Source organism: Bombina bombina, chromosome 2 (genome assembly GCF_027579735.1).
Source record: "Bombina bombina isolate aBomBom1 chromosome 2, aBomBom1.pri, whole genome shotgun sequence".
NCBI lineage: Eukaryota > Metazoa > Chordata > Amphibia > Anura > Bombinatoridae > Bombina > Bombina bombina.
Genome location: NC_069500.1, coordinates 507,092,243 through 507,115,378, shown reverse-complemented (window position 1 = coordinate 507,115,378; position 23,136 = coordinate 507,092,243).

The window sequence follows — 23,136 nt, the reverse complement described above, 5'->3', positions numbered from 1 at the left end:
GGTCTAGAACTGTGCCCAACTGTCTCATTCATATTGTGAGATTAGCTTGGTCTAGAACTGTGCTCCACTGTCTCATTCATATTGAGGGATTATCATGGTCTAGAACTGTGCTCCACTGTCCCCTTCATATTGTGAGATTATCATGAGCTAGAACTGTGCTCCACTGTCTCATTTATATTGTGAGATTATCATGGTCTAGAACTGCGCTCCACTGTCTCATTCATATTGTGAGATTGTCATAGTCTAGAACTGTGCTCCACTGTCTCTTTCATATTGTGGGATTATCATGGTCTAGAACTGTGCTCCACTGTCCCTTTCATAATGTGGGATTATCATGATCTAGAACTGTGGTCCACTGTCCCCTTCATATTGTGAGATTGTCATGAGCTAAACCTGTGCTCCACTGTCTCATTCATATTGTGAGATTATCATGGTCTAGAACAGTGCTCCACTGTCTCATTATATTGTGAGATTATCTTGGTCTAGAACTGTGCTCCACTGTCTCTTTCATATTGTGGGATTATCATGGTCTAGAACTGTGCTCCACTGCTCCCTTTACATTGTGGAATTATCATGGTCTAGAACTGTGCTCCACTGTCTCTTTTATATTGTGGGATTATCATGGTCTAGAACTGTGCTCCACTGTCTCCTTCATATTGTGGGATTATCATGATCTAGAACTGAGCTGCACTGTCCCCTTCATATTGTGAGATTATTATGAGCTAGAACTGCACTCCACTGTCCCTTTCATATTGTGAGATTATCATGAGCTAGAACTGTGCTCCACTGTCCCCTTCATATTGTAAGATTATCATGAGCTAGAACTGCACTCCAGTGTCCCTTTCACATTGTGGGATTATCATGATCTAGAACTGTGCTCCACTGTCCCCTTCATATTGTGAGATTATCATGAGCTAGAACTGTGCTCCACTGTCTCCTTCATATTGTGAGATTATCATGAGCTAGAACTGTGCTGCACTGTTCCTTTCTTTTTGTGGTCTAGAACTGTGCTCTACTGTCTTATTCATATTGTAAGATTATCATTGTCTAGAACTGTGTTCAACTGTCCCTTTCATAGCTTTTCCTTTCCTCCAAATATCCCAACTTCCAAAGTAAAACCAGGAACTGCCCCAACTCTGCATACAACCGCCATGGCTCATACAGAGAAGTCACATGAAGCATAGGAGGAAGAGGGAAGTTATACGGAGACATGAACTGAAATAGAAGACTATGCTATGTAGAATGTTATAAACTGCCAAAATGAATGGATTCATATAAAGCATTAAAGGGACACAAAACGCACATTTTTTTTCTATCATTGTTCAGATAGAGCATGCAATTTTAAGCAACTTTCAAATTTTCTTTGTTCTCTTGCTATCTTTATTTGAAAAAGCAGAAATTTAAGTTTAGGAGCCTGCCTATTTTGGTTCAGTACCTGGGTAGCGCTTGCTGAATGGTGGCTACATTTAGCCACCAATCAGCAAATGTTACCCAGGTTCTGAACCAAAAATGTGTCTTTACATTCCTGCTTTTCAAATAAACATAGTAAGAGAACAAAGAAAAAATAAAATAGGGTTGAATTAGAAACTTAATTCTCTCTTATTTGGAGAGAAATTATCCTGCAGACTTCAGAGGGGCTGAACTCACTGAATTTTCTAAGAAAAAGGGCTGAACCTGGACGTCCCAAAGAAATGAGAGATGTCTTCTGACATGATACACTAATGAGTAAAATGAGTTAAAAAATAGCTGTGTGACCAAAGGGGGCTGGTTTTGCTACACAAAGGAAAGGTTCATGGGTTATAGTTGAATGCAGCCTGGAATATATCAGAACTTCACTTGGATTTTATGGGAGCAACATCTGTACAAAAGTTCTCACAGACCTACTGGATATGTGTTTAGGTCTGTGTTTTTTTTGTTTTAAAGTCCAATTTTATTTTCAAGATTTGTATTTCGCATCTATTCTGCTTTTTTATGTCATTTTATTTTATGCAATGTGGCACTGTGTAACATTTATCTGTATTTTGTCATTAAAATATTAATAATCTAATTCTGTCTTTGAGCTCTAATATCTGAATTCACAAACCCTTAGCAACAAGAATGTATTCACGTTATCAAACCGTTACTTGTGTGGGTTACTGGTACATGTTTAGCAATTGTTTTTTCTGAGTATTACCAGAGTGTAATTGGGGTTCCCAAAGACACCAATATAGCAGCATAGGTAATCTGGGGTGGCGCAGGCAGGATTTGGGGGTTAATTTGATGTCTCTTGGATCACACTTGGAGAGGCTACAATAAGAAGTGGGAATAAATATAGATTTTATGTCAATCTATTTGAACTATAGGTTAAGGCAGAGGCTATATAAAGCACTATGGTGCAATAGTTTGAGTGTCAAAATATCTAGAAATTGTTAAAAAAAATATAGTATTTCCAACGTGGTTCCGTGGTAAGTGACGTAATTTATTTAGCAAGAAAACAAGAAATTGATCTTGGATAATTAGTTTTTATTGTGCTATAATAAAATTAGAGATAAGGCCTGTTATTTTTTCCAGGAAAAGCACTCAACAGAGATTAGTCATAGAGCTATTTATTACAGAAGCAAGTTCCTTATGCTTTTACGTACATTGTTTTAGTGAAAGGAAAAGCAAGAGAAAAATATACAAGATTTCCCAAACGCTCATTGCAAATAATGACTTAACAAACATATCATCATGATCAAGTGATTAATAGCTTGTATAACTATACTATAAATGGTAATAATTACTTAATAAACATAAAATATACATCAAAAATAATATTTTTAAGAAAAGTTAAAATATCTATTTATCATCTAATTATCTATCTATCTATCTGTCTGTCTATCGTTTTCTTTATGTCTATAGATATAGACTGCTCAAACACATCCATGGAAGATAATTCATTTTATAATATGTAACATAATTGTGTGTTCCTAAAAATAAAATTACTTTATTAACAAAATACACTCATCAGCAAATGGGGCATATTAATAAGAACATACATTGAAAGATAAGGAACAATTAATTCTTATATACAATAAAGTGAGGCTATATTGTGTAATACCAGGGTAGTTAGTTTATTATCACTCTAAAATAAATATTCAATTAAAGACAATTAATTTTAGAAAAATCCTCTCTGATAACATTTTAGTCTGATAAGATATATAGTTTGTCTTTTTTTAAATGTTATCTCCATATCATATATATGACAATGTTGTTAATGTATTCTAGTTCTTTTTAGTATTTTTTTTATTAGCAGCTGAATATACTAAGTATATGCTGTTTTATATTCTCATTGATTATCTTAGATCAGTCAGAGGTAGCCCTACAGGTACAGATGCTGTTTTACTAGGGCCCGCAGAACAGGGGGCCCATTTGCCTTCAGCCAAACAACAAACATATTTTTGTTTTCATTTTTCTGCCAAAAAAACCCCACCTGGACTGGTTACTATAAATCATTTGAATAAATGAAATAGAAATCAATATACCAGCCTTGGCAAAAAGAGCCCCACTTCTGAGCTCCTATTGAGGTCTTAGCAGGTGTGGTGCTTCCTGTGTAGCTGAATAAATGGAATTACATGTCAGATATTATTGGTCATTTGAATGGGCATGATTGCTCTACAAGCATCAAACATTTTGTATCGGGCATATAACTAGGCATTCAAATAAGAAAACATGCTGGCACTTCTCCAAAGATGTAGATAAAACCACAAAGTTTATTGGTCACAGTGTTAAAAGCATATACGAAACTGGATACATTTTACGTTTTGGCATGGTGCCTTAATCATAGATGTATCCACAATTAAAACAAACACATTTTAAAAGACAAGTTGTTATGCTATTGATTACTCACAAGTCATGTGACACTGATTACTTCAAATCTTAAGGTAGATTATATCATTATTCCTTCACTGCATTGAAATTATATAAATCACTAACATTATTTATTATAGCTGAACAACAAAAACACACACATATTCATTTTTACTACTTAGTAGGGAGTAAACACCCTACGTACTTAACTTCTATGTTTCTAAATAGATAAATGGATAAATAAATACATTTTATTCCCAAACATTTTTGACATCATAAGCTGAATTAAAGCCCTTAGGAACTCGAGAAGAAAAGGTGAAAATCCAAAAAGTTTCTCTTTTGTATATTTTCTCTACATTGGCCTCTCGCCTAGGTGATCTCACTTTTCCAATTACCATCATCCACAGCCAATCCGGCCCTGCATCCACTTTAATGTGGAGGTTTCATTTTGATGTTCCACAATAAAATATTTAGCCAATTCTAAACATCCATCAGATCTTCTAATATCTGAAAGCGAGAAGTGCTTCCTACATATTGTTTATCAAAATATGTACCACCATATTAAATAAATCCCATTCTTAGGTCTGCAGTTCACACATGATTGTACTTGATATTGTTGACCAGTTATGTTGGACTCAAATGTATCCCCCTTATTTATAAAACTACAGGGTTTACAAGTAGTATTTTCGCAACAATGCAAATCTTTTTCTTCCAGCCATGAGCTAGAAGATTTCTTAGATAAGGGAGGTAGGGTAGTGGTGTGGGATAGAAAATCATATGAATGTCAGGTTTTAAAAGAAGTGCAACAAACACCTCCGGACCAGCAGAGTTAGTGTTCCTCCCTTTGTAGATCACTGGAATGAAAGCTGATTTACAACAGTGCAACTCTTAGCAGGGCCCTCTATACCTTTGTCTCCCATAATCATTACCTTGCATATTAGACCCATATTTACTGAGCTGCAGAATCTGTTGGTGACCTACAAGTAACTGAAATAATAATAGTTTGTTATTTCAATAAATGTGTTTTTAACTTTTGGTGTGTTGTTTTTAGGAACAAAATATTGTAAAATGAAGACAGTAGCCTCAACTTTATTTTACAATAGTGCATTTTTAAACACTGCCTATGTAAAATGTTTTTTGAAAAAGGAAATTTATGCTTACCTGATAAATTTATTTCTTTTACGATATGACGAGTCCACGGATTTCATCCTTACTTATGGGATTACGCCTCCTGGTCAGCAGGAGGAGGCAAAGAGCACCACAGCAGAGCTGTATATATAGCTCCTCCCTTCCCTCCCACTCCAGTCATTCAACTGAAGTTTAACAATATAAAAACCTGTCTGAAAGTCGACAGGGCGGGCCGTGGACTCGTCATATCGTAAAAGAAATACATTTATCAGGTAAGCATAAATTTCCTTTTCTTTTACAAGATATGACGAGTCCACGCATTTCATCCTTACTTATGGGATACAATACCAAAGCTATAGGACACGGATGAAAGGGAGGGACAAGACAGGAACCTAAATGGAAGGCACCACTCCTTTCTCCCAAAAACAGCCTCGTACGAGGCAAAAGTATCAAATTTGGAAAATTTGGAAAAAGTGTGAAGAGACGACCAAGTTGCGGCCTTGCAAATCTGTTCAACAGAGGCATCATTGTTAAATGCCCATGAGGAAGCAACAGCCCTAGTGTAATGAGCCGTAATTCTCTCAGGAGGCTGCTGTCCAGCAGTCTCATAAGCAAGATGGATGATACTCTTCAGCCAAAAAGAAAGAGAGGTAGCCGTAGCTTTCTGGCCCCTGCATTTTCCAGAAAAAAAAACGAATAATGAAGATGATTGACGAAAATCCTTAGTCGCCTGCAAGTAAAACTTCAGAGCACGAACCACGTCTAAATTATGTAACAGACGCTCCTTCTTAGAAGAAGGATTAGGGCACAAGGAAGGAACAACAATTTCCTGATTAATATTCTTATCAGAAACAACCATAGGAAGGGAACCAGGTTTGGTACGTAAGACCACCTTCCAGAATGGAAAATAAGATAAGGAGAATCACATTGTAAAGCTGAAAGCTCAGAAACTCTGCGAGTAGAAGAAATAGCAACCAAAAATAAAACTTTCCAAGATAACAACTTAATATCTATGGAATGCATAGGTTCAAACGGAACCCCTTGAAGAACATTAAGAACTAAATTCAAACTCCAAGGAGGAGCAATTGGTCTAAACACAGGCCTGATTCTAGTTAGAGACTGACAAAAAGATTGAACGTCTGGAACATCTGACAGACGTTTGTGTAACAGAATAGACAAAGCAGAGATCTGTCCCTTTAAGGAACTTGCTGACAACCCTTTCTCCAAACCTTCTTGGAGAAAAGATAAAATCCTGGGAATCTTAACCCTACTCCATGAGTAGCCCTTGGATTCGCACCAATAAAGATATTTATGCCATATCTTATGGTAAATCTTTCTAGTAACAGGCTTACGTGCCTGAATTAAGGTATCAATGTCTGCATCAGAAAAGGAAAACCCTCGCTTATATAAAATCAAGCGTTCAATCTCCAAGCAGTTAGCTGCAGAGAAACTAGATTCGGGTGATGGAAGGGTCCCTGAATGAGAAGGTCCTGCCTCAATGGAAGCTTCCACGGTGGCAGAGAGGACATGTCCACCAGATTCGCATACCAAGTCCTGCGCGGCCACGCAGGAGCGATAAGAATTACCGAAGCCCTCTCCAGTTTGATCCGAGCAATCACCTGGGGAAGGAAAGCAAACGGTGGAAACACATAAGCTAGGTTGAAAGACCAAGGCACTGCCAAGGCGTCTATCAGTTCGGCCTGAGGATCCCTTGACCTGGATCTGTATCTTGGGAGCTTGGCATTCTGACGAGACGCCATCAGATCCAATTCCGGTCTGCCCCACCTGAGAATCAGAGTGGCAAAGACCTCCGGATGGGGTTCCCATTCCCCCGGATGAAACGTCTGTCTGCTCAGAAAGTCTGCTTCCCAGTTGTCCACTCCTGGGATGTATATTGCTGACAGATAACAAGAGTGAGCCTCCGCCCACTGAATTATCTTGAATACTTCTGTCATCGCTAAGGAACTCTTTGTTCCTCCCTGATGATTGATGTAAGCCACAGTCGTGATGTTGTCCGACTGAAACTGGATGAATTTGACCGAGGCCAACTGAGGCCAAGCCTGAAGCGCATTGAATATTGCTCTTAACTCCAGAATATTGATTGGAAGTAATGACTCCGACTGAGTCCACACACCCTGAGCCTTCAGCGAATTCCAGACTGCACCCCAACCTAGTAGACTGGCATCCGTTGTCACTATCACCCATGAGGGTCTGCGGAAGCACGTCCCTTGGGACAGATGATCCTGCGACAACCACTAAAGAAGAGAGTCTCTTGTCTCCTGATCCAGCTCTATCTGAGGAGACACATTTGCATAATCTCCATTCCACTGCCTGAGCATGCTCAGCTGTAGAGGTCTGAGATAAAAACGAGCAAACGGAATGATGTCCATTGCCGCCACCATCAATCCAATTACCTCCATGCACTGAGCCACTGAAGGTCGAGAATTGGACTGAAGGGCTCAACATGTATTCAGAATCTTTAACTTCCTAAGCTCCATCAAGAAGATTTTCATGGATACTGAATCTATTAGAGTTCCTAGGAAAGGAACCCTTGTCTGTTGAATCAGTAAACTCTTTTCTAGATTCACTTTCCACCGTGAGTCCTTAGAAAGGACAGAACCATGTCGGTATGAGACTTTGTTAGATGATAAGACGACGCCTGGATTAGAATATCGTCCAGATAAGGTGCTACTGCAATGCCCAGTGGTCTGAGAACTGCCAGCAGAGACCCTAAACCTTTGTGAAGATCCTGGGTGCCGTGGCCAACCTGAAGGGCAGAGCCACAAACTGAAAATGTTTGTCCAGAAAGGCAAATCTTAGGAACTGGTGATGATCTTTGTGGATAGGAATGTGAAGGTATGCATCCTTTAAATCCACGGTAGTCATATATTGACCCTCCTGGATCAATGGAAGAATTGTCCGAATAGTCTCCATCTTGAATGATGGAACTCTGAGGAACTTGTTTAGACTCTTGAGATCTAAAATGGGTCTGAACGTTCCCTCTTTTTTGGGAACCACAAAAAGATTTGAGTAAAACCCCTGCCCCTGTTCCTCTATTGGAACGGACAAATTACTCCCATAGTGGAAAGGTCTTTTACACAACGTAAGAACGCCTCTCTTTTTATCTGGTCTACAGACAATCGTGAAAGGAGAAACATTCCCCTTGGGAGGGGATTTTTGAACTCTAGTAGATACCCCTGAGACACGATTTCTAGTGTCCAGGGATCCTGAACATCTCTTATCCAAGCCTGGACAAAGAGAGAAAGTCTGCCCCCTACTAGATCCGGTCCCGGATCGGGGGCCACCCCTTCATGCTGTCTTGGGAGCAGCAGCGGGCTTCTTGGGTTGTTTACCCTTGTTGCAAGCCTGGTTGGGTCTCCAGACGGACTTGGCTTGTGCAAAGTTCCCATCCTGTTTAATGGAAGAGGAAAAGGGGACTCCTTTGAAGTTTCAAAAGGAACAAAAATTACTCTGTCTACCCCTTTGCTTAGAAGTCTTATCCTGAGGTAGGAGATGACCCTTACCTCCCGTAATGTCAGAAATGATCTCTTTCAAGTCAGGCCCGAAAAGGGTCTTACCTTTGAAAGGAATAGCCAAAAGTTTGGATTTAGAGGACACATCCGCAGACCAAGATTTTAACCATAAGGCTCTGCATGCTAAAATGGAAAAACCTGCATTCTTAGCCGCCAATTTTGCAATTTGGAAAGCGGCATCCGTAACAAAAGAATTCGCCAGCTTAACGGCCTTAATTCTATCCATTATTTCCTCTAAAGAAGTCTCAGTCTTAAGAGACTCTTCTAAGGCATCAAACCAAAAAGCGGCCGCAGCTGTAACAGGTACAATGCAGGCAGTCGGTTGTAATAGAAACCCTTGATAAATAAACAGCTTTTTCAGAAGACCCTCCAACTTTTTGTCCATAGGGTCTTTGAAAGCACAACTGTCCTCAATAGGGATAGTTGTACGCTTAGCCAGGGTAGATATAGCTCCCTCCACCTTGGGGACCGTTTGCCAAGAATCCCGAACGGTGTCAGCTATAGGGTACATTTTCTTAAAGGTAGGGGAAGGTGAAAACGGAATACCCGGTCTTTCCCATTCCCGTGTAATAATATCCGAAATTCTCTTAGGAACCGGAAAAACATCAAAGTAAGAAGGGACCTCTAAATATTTGTCCATCTTACACAATTTCTCTGGTGGTACCACAATAGAGTCACAATCATCCAGAGTCAGCAAGACCTCACGCAACAACAGACGGAGGTGTTCAATCTTAAATCTGAAGGACATCACGTCCGAATCTGTCTGGGGTAATGCACTTCCTGAATCTGACAATTCCCCTTCAGATAGAGTCTCCCTAACTCCCACTTCAGAGCCCTGGGAGTGTACATCGGAGATCGCCATCAAAGAGTCAGAAGTCGCCTGGACCACCTGGTCCGCTTTTCTACTACGTTTGCCTTGCAACACTGGCAACTTAGACAAAACTTCTGTAAGAGTAGATGACATAACTGCCGCCATATCCTGCAGAGTAAATGAGGTGGATGCAGTTGATGGCGCCTGAACAGGTGTTAAAGGCTGTGACGCTTGGGGAGAAAGTAACGGCATACCCTGAGTCTCATCAAGCTGAGAAGCATCCTTAGAATTATTTCCATTAAAGAAAATTTTTTCTTTAAACTGTAGAGCCCTCTCAGTACAGGAGGGACAACATGTAAGAGGGGGATCCACATTGGCAGCTAAGCACATAGAACAAGTCTGTTCCAGTAGGTCAGCCATGTTAAACAGAAAAACAAGGACAATATTGGTCGTGTCAGATATATGAAATAACAAAAAAGGTACTGTGTGCCTTTAAATTTTAAAAAGACATGAATTTTTCTTTGCAAATGTGAAAACGATATAAACTTTCTACGATATAAGTTTTCTACTGCAAATGATAACAATAAATAATATGCAGTTGCTATAGCCAGGTATATTTACATTGTTAACAATTAAAGACCTTCTGACTAAAATTAACCCCTGCACCGAACCACAGCTCCACTGTGGCGCCTACCTCACACCAACAAGATGCCCAATAATCACTGCCTAACCCTGAGAAAAATAGTACTCACTGGCACCATTTGAAAATAATTAACTCTTAATTGAAGTATCTAAACTAACACCTCAATTTACCTCTTCCTATCACTAACACAGGCAAAGAGAATGACTGGGGTGGGAGGGAAGGGAGGAGCTATATATACAGCTCTGCTGTGGTGCTCTTTGCCTCCTCCTGCTGACCAGGAGGCGTAATTCCATAAGTAAGGATGAAATCCGTGGACTCGTCATATCTTGTAAAAGAAAGCTTTTTTTTAAACGTATTTATTTAGCTGCTACAAGGCCACACTCTAATATTACGATTGTACTGTACTAAATGTGTTATATTTTAATAAAATGTTTGATACACATGAGACCATGATATTAGAACTAAACACATTCAGTACAGTGTGATCTTACTTTGGTATATTTCTAATATTGCAAATGCAGTATACCAATGGCTTGATTACGAGTTGTGTGTTAGGGTAAAAAAGCAGCGTTAAGAAGTCCTAACCCTGATTTTTTTACGCCCGCTGCTATTACGAGTTTTGCAGGTTTAGGGGCACCGCACACTTTTTTGGCCTTACCGCAAAACGACTTACGTAAACTTCGTAAAGTCTTTTTCTATGGGACTTCCATAGCGCTGATATTACGAGTCTGTCCTGGGAGGCCAAAAAGTGAGCGGTGCACCCTACCCTGTCAAGAGTCCTAACGCATTTAGAAGTCCGTAGCTATGAGTTTTATGGTACAACGCTGTAACATAAAACTTATAACTAAAGTGCTAAAAAGTACACTAGCTCCCATAAACTACCTATTAACCCCTAAACCGAGGCCCTCCCACATCGCAAATACTAAAATAAAAAATGTAACCCCTAATCTGCCGCTCCAGACACAGCCGCCACCTACATTATATGTATGAACCCCTAATCTGCTGACCCCAACATCGCCGACACCTACATTATATTTATTAACTCCTAATCTGCCGCCCCCAATGTCACCGCCACCTACCTACACTTATTAACCTCTAATCTGCCGCCCCCAACGTCGCCGCCACTATATTAAAGTTATTAATCCCTAAACCTAAGTCTTACCCTAAACCTAACACCCCCTAACTTAAATATAATTTAAATAAATCTAAATAAATCTTCCTATCATTAAATAAATTATTCCTATTTAAAACTAAATTCTTAACTATAAAATAAACCCTATCGCCTAGATTTAGAGTTGGGCGGTAGCCGTCAAAACCAGCGTTAGAGGCTCCTAACGCTGGTTTTGGGCTACCGCCGGTATTTGGAGTCAGTCATTTAAGGGTCTAACACTCACTTTCCAGCCGCGACTTTTCCATACCGCAGATCCCCTTACGTCAATTGCGTATCCTATCTTTTCAATGGGATCTTTCTAACGTCGGTATTTAGAGTTGTGGCTGAAGTGAGCGTTAGAAATCTAACGACCAAACTCCAGCCGCAGAAAAAAGTCAGTAGTTAAGAGCTTTCTGGGCTAACGCCGGTTTATAAAGCTCTAAAGTACACTAACACCCATAAACTACCTATGTACCCCTAAACCGAGGTCCCCCCACATCGCCGCCACTCTATTAATTTTTTTTAACCCCTAATCTGCCGTCCGCACGCCGCCGCAAGCTACATTATACTTATGTACCCCTAATCTGCTGCCCCTAACACCGCCGACCCCTATATTATATTTATTAACCCCTAACCTGCCCCCCACAACGTCGCCACCAGCTACCTACAATAATTAACCCCTAATCTGCCGACCGCAAAGCGCCGCCACCTACGTTATCCTTATGTACCCATAATCTGCTGCCCCTAACACCGCCGACCCCTATATTATATTTATTAACCCCTAATCTGCCCCCCTCAACGTCGCCGCCAGCTACCTACACTTATTAACCCCTAATCTGCCGAGCGGACCGCACCGCTACTATAATAAAGTTATTAACCCCTAATCCGCCTCACTCCCGCCTCAATAACCCTATAATAAATAGTATTAACCCCTAATCTGCCCTCCCTAACATCGCCGACACCTAACTTCAAGTATTAACCCCTAATCTGCCGATCGGAGCTCACCGCTACTCTAATAAATTTTTTAACCCCTAAAGCTAATTCTAACCCTAACCCTAACACCCCCCTAAGTTAAATATAATTTTATTCTAACGAAATAAATTAACTCTTATTAAATAACTTATTCCTATTTAAAGCTAAATACTTACCTGTAAAATAAACCCTAATATAGCTACAATATAAATTATAATTATATTGTAGCTATTTTAGGATTAATATTTATTTTACAGGCAACTTTGTAATTATTTTAACCAGGTACAATAGCTATTAAATAGTTAATAACTATTTAATAGTTACCTAGTTAAAATAATTACAAAATTACCTGTAAAATAAATCCTAACCTAAGTTACAATTAAACTTAACACTACACTATCAATAAATTAATTAAATAAAATACCTACAATTATCTACAATTAAGCCTAACACTACACTATCAATAAATAAATTAAATACAATTCCTACAAATAAATACAATTAAATAAACTAACTAAAGTACAAAAAATAAAAAAGAACTAAGTTACAAAAAATAATCAGCCAATAGAATGCGAGCTCAATCTGATTGGCTGATTGGATCAGCCAATCGGATTGAACTTGAATCTGATTGGCTGATTCCATCAGCCAATCAGAATGTTCCTACCTTAATTCCGATTGGCTGATAGAATCCTATCAGCCAATCGGAATTCGAGGGACGCCATCTTTGATTCATTCGGCTAGTAGGCGTCGCTTGAAGAGGTTGGATCCACGTCCGCTGGGAAGAAGATGGCTCCGCTCCGGAAGAAAGAAGATTGAAGATGCGGCTTGATAGAAGACTTCATCCCGATGATGGACTTCCGACTTCATCCCGATGATGGATTTCTTCAGCCGCCGCTTGGATCCAGACTTCAGCCCGAGGATGGACGTCACTCTTCAGCCCCCCGCTTGGGCTTGGATCAAGACTTCGGACCCTCTTCTGGACCGATTGGTGAACCCGGCGAGGTGAACACAAGGTAGGAAGATCTTCAGGGGCTTAGTGTTAGGTTTATTTAAGGGGGGTTTGGGTTAGATTAGGGGTATGTGGGTGGTGGGTTGTAATGTTGGGGGGGGGTATTGTATCTTTTTTTTTTACAGGCAAAAGAGCTGAATTCTTTGGGGCATGCCCCGCAAAGGGCCCTTTTAAGGGCTGGTAAGGTAAAAGAGCTTTGAACTTTTGTAATTTAGAATAGGGTAGGGCATTTTTTTATTTTGGGGGTCTTTGTTATTTTATTAGGGGGCTTAGAGTAGGTGTAATTAGTTTAAAATTGTTGCAATATTTTTCTAATGTTTGTAAATATTTTTTTATTTTTTGTAACTTAGTTCTTTTTTATTTTTTGTACTTTAGTTAGTTTATTTAATTGTATTTATTTGTAGGAATTGTATTTAATTTATTTATTGATAGGTAGTGTTAGGCTTAATTGTAGATAATTGTAGGTATTTTATTTAATTAATTTATTGATAGTGTAGTGTTAGGTTTAATTGTAACTTAGGTTAGGATTTATTTTACAGGTAATTTTGTAATTATTTTAACTAGGTAACTATTAAATAGTTATTAACTATTTAATAGCTATTGTACCTGGTTAAAATAAATACAAAGTTGCCTGTAAAATAAATATTAATCCTAAAATAGCTACAATGTAATTATTCATTATATTGTAGCTATATTAGGGTTTATTTTACAGGTAAGTATTTAGCTTTAAATAGGAATAAGTTATTTAATAAGAGTTAATTTATTTTGTTAGAATAAAATTATATTTAATTTAGGGGGGTGTTAGGGTTAGGGTTAGAATTAGCTTTAGGGGTTAAAAAATTTATTAGAGTAGCGGTGAGCTCCGATCGGCAGATTAGGGGTTAATACTTGAAGTTAGGTGTCGGCGATGTTAGGGAGGGCAGATTAGGGGTTAATACTATTTCTTATAGGGTTATTGAGGCGGGAGTGAGGAGGATTAGGGGTTAATAACTTTATTATAATAGCGGCGTGGTCTGGTCGGCAGATTAGGGGTTAATAAGTGTAGCTAGGTGGAGGCGACGTTGGGGGCGGCAGATTAGGGGTTAATAAATATAATATAGGGGTCGGCGATGTTAGGGGCAGCAGATTAGGGGTACATAGGGATAATGTAGGTGGCGGGGGTGTACGGAGCGGCAGATTAGGGGTTAAAAATAATATGCAGGGGTCAGCGATAGCGGGGTTGGCAGATTAGGGGTTAATAAGTGTAAGGTTAGGGGTGTTTAGACTCGGGGTACATGTTAGAGTGTTAGGTGCAGACGTAGGAAGTGTTTCCCCATAGGAAACAATGGGGCTGCGTTAGGAGCTGAACGCAGCTTTTTTGCAGGTGTTAGGTTTTTTTTTCAGCTCAAACAGCCACATTGTTTCCTATGGGGGAATCGTGCACGAGCACGTTTTTGAGGCTGGCCGCGTCCGTAAGCACCGCTGGTATCGAGAGTTTCAGTGGCGTTAAATTATGCTCTACGCTCCCTTTTTGGAGCCTAACGCACTGAAAACCAAGCCATTCTGTGAACTCTAAATACCAGCGGTATTTAAAAGGTGCGGGGGAAAAAAAGCATGCGTAGCTAACGCACCCCTTTGGCCGCAAAACTCTAAATCTAGGCCTAAGATAGCTACAATATAACTAATAGTTACATTGTAGCCAGTTTAGGATTTATTTTTATTTTACAGGCAAGTTTGTATTTATTTTAACTAGGTAGAATAGTTATTAAATAGTTATTAACTATTTAACAACTACCTAGCTAAAATAAAGACAAATTTACCTGTAAAATAAAACCTAACCTACGTTACACTAAGTTACACTAACACCTAACACTACACTATATAATAAATTAACTAAATTAAATACAATTACCTAAATTAAATTAGCTAAATTAGCTAAAAAAACAAACAAAACACTAAATTACAGAAAATAATAAACAAATTACAGAAATTTAAACTAATTACACCTAATCTAATAACCCTATTAAAATAAAAAAGCCCCCCCCCCAAAAAAACCCTAGTCGAAACTAAACTACCAATAGCCCTTAAAAGGGTATTTTGCAGGGCATTGCCCCAAAGTAATCAGCTCTTTTACCTGTAAAAAATATACAAACAACCCCCCCAACAGTAAAACCCACCACCCACACAACCAACCCCCCAAATAAAATACTATCTAAAAAAACCTAAGCTCCCCATTGCCCTGAAAAGGGCATTTGGATGGGCATTGCCCTTAAAAGTGCAGTTAGCTCTTTTGCCGCCCAAACCCTAATCTAAAAGATAAAACCCACCCAATACACCCTTAAAAAAAACCTAACACTAACCCCCTGAAGATCGACTTACCGGGAAACGTCTTCATCCAAGCCGGGTGAAGTGGTCCTCCAGATGGGCAAAAGTCTTCATCAAAGCCGGGCGAAGTGGTCCTCCAGAGTGCAGAAGTCTTCATCCAAGCCGGGCAGAAGTCTTCATCCAGACGGCATCTTCTATCTTCATCCATCCGGCGCGGAGCGGGTCCATCTTCAATACATCCGACGCAGAGCATCCTCTTCATCCGAAGACTAAAACAGAATGAAGGTACCTTTAAGTAACGTCATCCAAGATGGCCAATCAGCCAATAGGATTGAGCTCGCATTCTTTTGGCTGATTGGAATAGCCAATAGAATGCAAGCTCAATCCTATTGGCTGATTGGATCAGCCAATAGGATTGAACTTCAATCCTATTGGCTGATTGCATCAGCCAATAGGATTTTTTCTACCTTAATTCCGATTGGCTGATAGAATTCTATAAGCCAATCAGAATCTAAGGGACGCCATCTTGGATAATGTCACTTAAAAGTACCTTCATTCTGTTTTAGTCATCGCCAGAAGAGGATGCTCCGTGTCGGATGTCTTGAAGATGGACCCGCTCCGCGCCGGATGGATGAAGATAGAAGATACCGTCTGGATGAAGACTTCTGCCTGTCTGGAGGACCACTTCGCCCGGCTTGGATGAAGACGTCTCCCGGTAAGTCGATCTTCAGGAGGTTAGTGTTATACTTTTTTAAGGGTGTATTGGGTGGGTTTTATCTTTTAGATTAGGGTTTGGGCAGCAAAAGAGCTAACTGCCCTTTTAAGGGCAATGCCCATCCAAATGCCCTTTTCAGGGCAATGGGGAGCTTAGGTTTTTTTAGCTAGTATTTTATTTGTGGGTTTGGTTGTATGTGTAGTGGGTTTTACAGTTGGGGGGGTTGTTTGTATTTTTTTTTACAGGTAAAAGAGCTGATTACTTTGGGGCAATGCCCCGCAAAAGGCTCTTTTAAGGGCTATTGGTAGTTTAGTTTAGGCTAGGGTTTTTTTTTATTTTGGGGGGCTTTTTTAGTTTAATAGGGCTATTAGATTAGGTGTAATTAGTTTAAATTTCTGTAATTTGTTTATTATTTTCTGTAATTTAGTGGGGTTTTTTAGTACTTTAGCTAATTTAATTTAATGTATTTAATTGTATTTAATTTAGTTAATTTATTTAATTATATTGTAGTGTTAGGTGTTAGTGTAACTTAGGTTAGGTTTTATTTTACAGAGGTGGAAACTGTAATGCCCTCCTCGATAAATAAGAGGCCTACTGGATTTATACTTTAATGGGGCATTAAACACCTTGTAACAACTACTATTTCTGCAGTTTTCCAATAGATTAACATATCAGCAGTATCTGAATGTTATTAGAACAAATTAACACCTTGTTTGCTGCAATTATTTTTTAGTGTTTAAACTCCACTTACCACTTTCCTTATTTGGAGGAGACTTTCTGGACTTAAGCCTGGAGAAGACAGGGCTCACCACTGTCAGCAGAAATAAATAAAAAAACAAACTGAATATTAGGAACAGATAGTGTTGTGAAGTCTGCCATGTTCTCTTTCCATTTTCTGGGCTTAAAAAATAAATAAAAAATTCAGACAATTTACAGGAAAAGGTGGAAAAAATAAATAAATAAAATATATTGCAGTTGTTTTACTATAATTACGCATTTTATGTTACAATCTCAACGTGTTTACTGCCCTTTTAAAAAAACAGAATTCCAGAAGTATTAACTGAATAACTAATAAATCTTTTCAGTAAAATGTTATTGTGGTAGGTAGATTTTTTCACATGTAACAGATCGAGCTTAAGAAAGAATAAATTACCAAGAGACTTGAATTTAAGTATATCACCTACTTATACATATAACACATTCTTATTAATTGCTTGCAGTATTAACATTAAGGCTTAGATTACAAGTGAACACAAAGGGGGATATGTATCAAGCTGTCAACCGTAAAAATGATGGAAATCCGCAGCGTAATTGTTGCGAGCTTGATCCAACCTAGTTATCAAAGCCTACAGACTGGCAATTGTTGAAATTTGTGATATAACATACGATCCGCCGGTCTCAATCCGACGCAGATCGATGCTTACGTCATTACAGATGTTCCAAATACACATTCGGCTCTATCTGACAGTTTTTCCCAGTTATCAAACTTTTAACAGCCAATAGGATGAGAGATCAGTCCTATTTGCTGATTGGAACAGCCAATAGGATGAGAGATCAATCCTATTGGCTGATTGGAACAGCCAATAGGATTTTAGCAGCTCTAAACCTATTGGCTGATTGGAACAGCCAATAGGATTTTAGCAGCTCTAATCCTATTGGATGATTGAAATCTTTCAGCACATAGGAATGCAAGGGACACCATCTTGGATGGCGTCACTTGTATTGAAGTTCCAGTTTATGGCGGTGACTGTATTAAGAGTATGCTCTGCACCGGATGTCTTCAGGATGGACCTGCTCTGCGCCGTCTGGATGAAGACTTCTTGCTGCCTGGATAAGGACTTCTCCGGATGGATGAAGATGGAAGAGGCCGTCCGGATGAAGACTTCTTGCCGCCTGGATGATGACTTCTCCGTATGGATCCTTCAAGCGGGACTTCAAGAACTGTAAGTGGATCGTTGGGGGTTAGTGTTAGGTTTTTTTAAGGGTTTTTTGGGTGGGTTTTATTTTTAGATTAGGCTCTGGGCATGTAAGAGAGCAAAATGCCATTTTAAGGGCAATGCCCATACAAATGCCCTTTTCAGGGCAATGGGGAGCTTAGGTTATTTTCGGGGGGTTGGTTGGTTGGGTGTTGGATTTTACTGTTGGGGTGGTGTTTGTATTTTTTTTTTACCGGTAAAAGAGCTGATTTCTTTGGGGCAATGCCCCACAAAAGTCCCTTTTAAGGACCATTGGTAGTTTATTGTAGGCTAGGGGGGAGTTTATTTTGGGGGGGCTTTTTTATTTTGATAGGGCTATTAGATTAGGTGTAATTCTTTTTTATTTTTGATAATGTGGTTTTTTATTTTTCGTAATTTAGTGTTTGTTTTTTTTGTAACTTAGTGTTTGTTTTTTTCTGTAATTTAGTACTTTAATAATGTTTAATAGTATATTTAATTAATTTGAGTAGGGTTAGGTTTTTTAATATGTAATTTATTTAATTTAATTAGTAGTTTAATTTAATTGTAGGATAATATTTAGGGTAGGTTAATTAATACTTTAAAATAGTTTATTTAATTTATTTGAAGATAGGGATGTTGTAATTTTAATTTAAAGTTAGGGGGTTGTTATGTTTAGGGGTTAATAGATTAATTTAGTTTTTGGCGATGTGGGGGGCTGACGGTTTAGGGGTTAATAGGTTTAGTTAGTGGTAGTGATGTGGGAGGCCAGAGGTTTAGGGGTTAATACATGTATTTAATGGCGGCGGTGTTCGGGAGCGGAGGGATAGGGGTTAATAAGTTTATTTAGGTTGCTGCGGTGGCGGGGAGCGGCGGGATAGGGGTTAATAAGTTTATTTAGGTTGCGGTGGTGGTGGGGAGCGGAGAGATAGGGGTTAATAAGTTTATTTAGGTTGCGGAGGTGGCGGGGAGCGGCGGGATAGGGGTTAAACATTTTAGTATAGTGGCGGCGTTTAGTGACATGGTATAAATAAAGTTTGGAAAAAGCCGAATAGACGCGAGATCGCCGCAAGCTACATTATACTTATGTACCCCTAATCTGCTGCCCCTAACACCGCCGACCCCTATATTATATTTATTAACCCCTAACCTGCCCCCCACAACGTCGCCACCAGCTACCTACAATAATTAACCCCTAATCTGCCGACCGCAAAGCGCCGCCACCTACGTTATCCTTATGTACCCTTAATCTGCTGCCCCTAACACCGCCGACCCCTATATTATATTTATTAACCCCTAATCTGCCCCCCTCAACGTCGCCGCCAGCTACCTACACTTATTAACCCCTAATCTGCCGAGCGGACCGCACCGCTACTATAATAAAGTTATTAACCCCTAATCCGCCTCACTCCCGCCTCAATAACCCTATAATAAATAGTATTAACCCCTAATCTGCCCTCCCTAACATCGCCGACACCTAACTTCAAGTATTAACCCCTAATCTGCCGATCGGAGCTCACCGCTACTCTAATAAATTTTTTAACCCCTAAAGCTAATTCTAACCCTAACCCTAACACCCCCCTAAGTTAAATATAATTTTATTCTAACGAAATAAATTAACTCTTATTAAATAACTTATTCCTATTTAAAGCTAAATACTTACCTGTAAAATAAACCCTAATATAGCTACAATATAAATTATAATTATATTGTAGCTATTTTAGGATTAATATTTATTTTACAGGCAACTTTGTAATTATTTTAACCAGGTACAATAGCTATTAAATAGTTAATAACTATTTAATAGTTACCTAGTTAAAATAATTACAAAATTACCTGTAAAATAAATCCTAACCTAAGTTACAATTAAACTTAACACTACACTATCAATAAATTAATTAAATAAAATACCTACAATTATCTACAATTAAGCCTAACACTACACTATCAATAAATAAATTAAATACAATTCCTACAAATAAATACAATTAAATAAACTAACTAAAGTACAAAAAATAAAAAAGAACTAAGTTACAAAAAATAATCAGCCAATAGAATGCGAGCTCAATCTGATTGGCTGATTGGATCAGCCAATCGGATTGAACTTGAATCTGATTGGCTGATTCCATCAGCCAATCAGAATGTTCCTACCTTAATTCCGATTGGCTGATAGAATCCTATCAGCCAATCGGAATTCGAGGGACGCCATCTTGGATTCATTCGGCTAGTAGGCGTCGCATGAAGAGGTTGGATCCACGTCCGCTGGGAAGAAGATGGCTCCGCTCCGGAAGAAAGAAGATTGAAGATGCGGCTTGATAGAAGACTTCATCCCGATGATGGACTTCCGACTTCATCCCGATGATGGATTTCTTCAGCCGCCGCTTGGATCCAGACTTCAGCCCGAGGATGGACGTCACTCTTCAGCCCCCCGCTTGGGCTTGGATCAAGACTTCGGACCCTCTTCTGGACCGATCGGTGAACCCGGCGAGGTGAACACAAGGTAGGAAGATCTTCAGGGGCTTAGTGTTAGGTTTATTTAAGGGGGGTTTGGGTTAGATTAGGGGTATGTGGGTGGTGGGTTGTAATGTTGGGGGGGGTATTGTATCTTTTTTTTTACAGGCAAAAGAGCTGAATTCTTTGGGGCATGCCCCGCAAAGGGCCCTTTTAAGGGCTGGTAAGGTAAAAGAGCTTTGAACTTTTGTAATTTAGAATAGGGTAGGGCATTTTTTTATTTTGGGGGTCTTTGTTATTTTATTAGGGGGCTTAGAGTAGGTGTAATTAGTTTAAAATTGTTGCAATATTTTTCTAATGTTTGTAAATATTTTTTTATTTTTTGTAACTTAGTTCTTTTTTATTTTTTGTACTTTAGTTAGTTTATTTAATTGTATTTATTTGTAGGAATTGTATTTAATTTATTTATTGATAGGTAGTGTTAGGCTTAATTGTAGATAATTGTAGGTATTTTATTTAATTAATTTATTGATAGTGTAGTGTTAGGTTTAATTGTAACTTAGGTTAGGATTTATTTTACAGGTAATTTTGTAATTATTTTAACTAGGTAACTATTAAATAGTTATTAACTATTTAATAGCTATTGTACCTGGTTAAAATAAATACAAAGTTGCCTGTAAAATAAATATTAATCCTAAAATAGCTACAATGTAATTATTCATTATATTGTAGCTATATTAGGGTTTATTTTACAGGTAAGTATTTAGCTTTAAATAGGAATAAGTTATTTAATAAGAGTTAATTTATTTTGTTAGAATAAAATTATATTTAATTTAGGGGGTGTTAGGGTTAGGGTTAGAATTAGCTTTAGGGGTTAAAAAATTTATTAGAGTAGCGGTGAGCTCCGATCGGCAGATTAGGGGTTAATACTTGAAGTTAGGCGTCGGCGATGTTAGGGAGGGCAGATTAGGGGTTAATACTATTTCTTATAGGGTTATTGAGGCGGGAGTGAGGAGGATTAGGGGTTAATAACTTTATTATAATAGTGGCGCGGTCTGGTCGGCAGATTAGGGGTTAATAAGTGTAGTTAGGTGGAGGCGACGTTGGGGGCGGCAGATTAGGGGTTAATAAATATAATATAGGGGTCGGCGATGTTAGGGGCAGCAGATTAGGGGTACATAGGGATAATGTAGGTGGCGGGGGTGTACGGAGCGGCAGATTAGGGGTTAAAAATAATATGCAGGGGTCAGCGATAGCGGGGTCGGCAGATTAGGGGTTAATAAGTGTAAGGTTAGGGGTGTTTAGACTCGGGGTACATGTTAGAGTGTTAGGTGCAGACGTAGGAAGTGTTTCCCCATAGGAAACAATGGGGCTGCGTTAGGAGCTGAACGCAGCTTTTTTGCAGGTGTTAGGTTTTTTTTTCAGCTCAAACAGCCCCATTGTTTCCTATGGGGGAATCGTGCACGAGCACGTTTTTGAGGCTGGCCGCGTCCGTAAGCACCGCTGGTATCGAGAGTTTCAGTGGCGTTAAATTATGCTCTACGCTCCCTTTTTGGAGCCTAACGCACTGAAAACCAAGCCATTCTGTGAACTCTAAATACCAGCGGTATTTAAAAGGTGCGGGGGAAAAAAAGCATGCGTAGCTAACGCACCCCTTTGGCCGCAAAACTCTAAATCTAGGCCTAAGATAGCTACAATATAACTAATAGTTACATTGTAGCCAGTTTAGGATTTATTTTTATTTTACAGGCAAGTTTGTATTTATTTTAACTAGGTAGAATAGTTATTAAATAGTTATTAACTATTTAACAACTACCTAGCTAAAATAAAGACAAATTTACCTGTAAAATAAAACCTAACCTACGTTACACTAAGTTACACTAACACCTAACACTACACTATATAATAAATTAACTAAATTAAATACAATTACCTAAATTAAATTAGCTAAATTAGCTAAAAAAACAAACAAAACACTAAATTACAGAAAATAATAAACAAATTACAGAAATTTAAACTAATTACACCTAATCTAATAACCCTATTAAAATAAAAAAGCCCCCCCCCAAAAAAAAAACCCTAGTCGAAACTAAACTACCAATAGCCCTTAAAAGGGTCTTTTGCAGGGCATTGCCCCAAAGTAATCAGCTCTTTTACCTGTAAAAAATATACAAACAACCCCCCCAACAGTAAAACCCACCACCCACACAACCAACCCCCCAAATAAAATACTATCTAAAAAAACCTAAGCTCCCCATTGCCCTGAAAAGGGCATTTGGATGGGCATTGCCCTTAAAAGTGCAGTTAGCTCTTTTGCCGCCCAAACCCTAATCTAAAAGATAAAACCCACCCAATACACCCTTAAAAAAAACCTAACACTAACCCCCTGAAGATCGACTTACCGGGAAACGTCTTCATCCAAGCCGGGTGAAGTGGTCCTCCAGATGGGCAAAAGTCTTCATCAAAGCCGGGCGAAGTGGTCCTCCAGAGTGCAGAAGTCTTCATCCAAGCCGGGCAGAAGTCTTCATCCAGACGGCATCTTCTATCTTCATCCATCCGGCGCGGAGCGGGTCCATCTTCAATACATCCGACGGAGAGCATCCTCTTCATCCGAAGACTAAAACAGAATGAAGGTACCTTTAAGTAACGTCATCCAAG